Raw genomic sequence first — 4065 nt, 5'->3', positions numbered from 1 at the left:
GCGTTGCGCTTTTTTTAGAGAAAATGCCAAGGCCCGACTTTATAGATAAAGCCACACGGCAGCGTCACGAATACCCAATGCTCACACGAACACAGAGCCACAGAGAAAGGTAAATAGACCCAAAGTAGTAGCGATACAGGCAGCTGCCAAACACGACACGCAGGCCGGGAAGAGAAGAAGACCTAATCCCGCAAACTACAGCACCAAAATTATGCACCATGATTCGTCCCGGAGATCTGAGAGGTTGCGCTTTGACAGCGTTGCAGAGGCGATTTCGCGGCAATTCCTCGGCGAGACGGTTGCGGCGCTTGCGGAGTCGTTGTACAGGCAGCTGCGCTCGAGTAGGTGCTGAGCGTCGCCAGAGACCGCAGGAGAGGAGGTAATGTGATCGAAATCGTCTCCACTCCCCCTCAATATCTGTTTTTGCGTCTCATATCGACGGCGATCTCCATTTCTATTTGGTGGGGATTCTTCGGGGAGTCGCCGGTGGGACGTAGGGGCGGCTCGTTGATCGCCGCACTAGAGTGTTTGGTTGGTTCATTTAGTCGCCCTCGCGGATTCATGCTCTGCTCTGAATCGCAGAGTTCATTCCCCTTATGGATTTCATCCATTTCTATGGGTTGCCAAGAAATGGTTGGCACTATCCCTCGTTTTGTGAAACCAGAGCAGTGATGCAATGAATCAGTGTGTTCCGTCCTTTGGTCGTCTTATTTTGATGCAGTGAAGGCCTAGAACACAGCGTGAACCCTAGATTCATTTTATGTAGATTCTAGTTTCTTTTGATTTTGAACTAGGTTTTGATTACAGTGTTTGTGTGTGCTGATCATAATTAGTTGCCTATGCCATGTACCCAAACATGGCAACTACATATGTTGATTGTGCTTGAAGTTGTCGTACCCTTCACACATTTAGATGGCAACTCCAATGTTCCCCATAAACGCTAGTTGCCTTGTCTCTGTGTGTACGGGTGGCAAGTCAATCTTTGTTCCAAGTTAAATTAGTTGCCATGGTGTTTGTCAGCATAAGACAACTTGATATTCGAACGTGTTTGTTTACTTTGTTGTCATTCTGTTTTCCTAACAGATGGCAACTCAATAGGTGATTTCAGTACATTAGTTGTCATGGTGCTTGTCAGGACATGACAAATAATAAAAGATGCCCACCTTTGTGGTTGTCATTCTGTTTTTTGTAACATATGGCAACTATGTAGTTCATTTTCATTTTAAACTAGTTGATGTGGTGTTCGTCAACACATGGCAACTGGTATTTGAACATTGCCATCACTATATTTTTGTCGTTCTGTTTTCCTACCAGAATGGCAACTGAATGTTTGTCTATGTGGTGGCAAGTCAGTCCTTTGTCCCAAGTTAAATTAGTTGTCATGGTGTCTCTCGGCATACGGCAACATGATATTCGAGCGTGTTTGTTTACTTTGTTGCCATTCTGTTTTCCCTAACGGATGGCAACTCAATATCTGATTACAATACATTAGTTGCCATGTGGTTTGTCAGTACATGGCAAATAATAACATATACCCACCTTTGTGGTTGCCATTGTGTTTTTGTAACATATGGCAACTATGTAGTTCATTTTTGCAAATGTTCATACTTAAGCCTTGTTTGTCATCTTTTGAACAATGGCAATTTTCATTGCGATGATGAAAATTATCAATTGCCAGACTTTGTGTTGGTGCTCACGGCAAATGTACCATGCTTTATGAGTACCCGCTAATGTGTATTTGTCGTTTGTTATAGCATAATGATTCGCATCCGTCAGGACGACGATGACGATGACTTTGTGGACCCACCCCCACGGAACGTTGTGGCTAGTGTCAATAAACGTGCGAAGGAGGTTGGTTTTCTTTGCTTATTTATGTGTGTGCAAGAGATTTCTGTTTTTCAGTTGTTTATGTTTTCTGCTCTTTTCTGACTGTAACGGTCATGGCTCTAATGAATTTGTTCCTAATTCCAAAAACCGAAAAAACCCACGTAACAGGGCATCGCAAGAAGGATTAACTGAGTTGACCAAATGATTTAGCCCAGAACAGAAGGCAGCAGCCGGCGAAATGGGGATGCAGTGTATGATGGACGTGCGATGCATGAATCTCATGAACAACGTCTGTGTCTGGCTTGGGGAGTTGTATGATTCGAGTCCAGGGAATTCATTATCCCGGGCCGTGGGAGAATACCTCTGGACGAGGAGTCGGTTTTCTACACGTTGGGTGTTCCGCGGGGCCCGATTAAAGTTCCGTACGAGGTGGACAATGACATCGAGCTGGAGCCGTTCCCCCGCTTGTTCCCCGGCCAGGGAGCCATGTCAAACAAGACTGCACTTGCAACTTCGCTGAGGCAAATGAATTCCTATGGAGAGACTTTCAAGATGAAGTTGCTGATGTACCTGGTATCTTCTATTTTTGCGCCTGCAACGTCGCTACCACCAAGCAACAGATGCTTTCCTATCTTGGTAAATCGCATTCTTTGTCTTTTTTCATTGTTGTCATTAGCTTTTTTGTTGTGGTGCACAAGCATGTTTTGTCCTTTTCTTTGAAATTCTTTTCTAATGGTGTACGTGCGCACGTCCATGTTTTGAAATTTACGCAGAAAAAGTTGGAAGAAGTGAAAGACATGAATTGGTGCAAGTTTATTGCCGATTTCCTCCATGAAGCTTTTGCTAGCAAGATGTACCAGAAGGGTTGTCGGTTGCATGTGATGGTGATACTTTTTTATCCCACATGTTTTTATTAGGTTTTATTATGTTTAGCATTGTTAGTGTGCTCTGATGGTTCAATTCATTCTGGCATCTTTAATAGCTTTTTATGCGGCTGATGTAGTAGCATCACTAGGCAACTGAATTTTTCATACATGGCAACTCCATTAGTAGCACATGGCGACTATAGTTCATAGTAAATGGCAATCTTAGTCAGAAGCACATGGCAACTATGATTGACCCTGCATGGCAACTACATTTAGTAGACATGGAAACTGTAATTCACACTACATGGCAACTCTAAATATTAGTTCACGACAACAGTAGCTAACTCCAGTTCAGATCTTGCCATCACGGTACGTGTCAACTTATTTGATTGAATGTTTGTTTTGCCAAATAATTGCATCTCCAACCCCTCTAGGCATGAATACTTATCATCTAAGTTTTCACCGTCTTTTTATGTGTTTTGCAGCTAATGTATGTCGACAGACTTGATATTTCGAACGTCAATTTTCCTGAAGAGATTGGAGGTCCGCCTCTTCCATGCAAGTTTGTTGTTTCTGCCTGGTCCTATGAAGCTGTGAAGGTTGTGCTTGCTGCAGACCGGATTTCTGATTCATATATTGGGAAACTCTAGGTTAGTTTTATCTCTTTTTTTTCAAATTTTTTTTGGGGATAAGGAGGGGGGTACTTTTTAATACAGTGATGGCAATTGTAGTTGTTTCTAAATGGCAAATGTAGTTGATGGCATTTTTTATTTTTCATTGCACATGGCAACTACTTTTTAGTGTGGATGGCAAATAGTTCCCTTCCTACATGGCAAATCATATTTTGATCATGTGTGATATGCATTTTTCATTTTTAAATATTTATCATTATTTTTTTGCGTTACTGCTCACCCGGGAGCATGTGCTCTTGGGAGCTAAAACACCCCTTCCCTTCCACTTCATACTTATAGTATTCTATTTCGGCTTGGTTGGATGAATTCAAGGCGCCGTTCGAGCTTGAACACGTTGTTCAACAAGTGGTTTGGGTACCAGGTGCCGGGGCGTCAGACTGATACTCAACGGTAGGAAGATCTGGATGATGACCGGCATATTGTCCCAGAAAGTCTGCACTGATCTCATTACACCATACCAGATTACCAGGTAGCAAACGACGAACCCAAATACCCAATCGATCATGAGTGCCATAGACGCAGTTCCAAGTCAACCTCAATGCTGCTCCCGTTGGGGCACTTGTTTCGCGCGTCACAGACGGTTGGATTAGTGACTAGCTAGGCAGCGGCGGTGTAGGCCATGGTGGAAGTGGATAGCTGAAAAAGAATGCCATGAATATAGGTGTATGCAAGTCATATGT

This window comes from Triticum dicoccoides, chromosome 6B (assembly GCF_002162155.2).
Source record: "Triticum dicoccoides isolate Atlit2015 ecotype Zavitan chromosome 6B, WEW_v2.0, whole genome shotgun sequence".
In the NCBI taxonomy this organism is placed as follows: domain Eukaryota; kingdom Viridiplantae; phylum Streptophyta; class Magnoliopsida; order Poales; family Poaceae; genus Triticum; species Triticum dicoccoides.
This window is presented reverse-complemented; position numbering follows the sequence as displayed.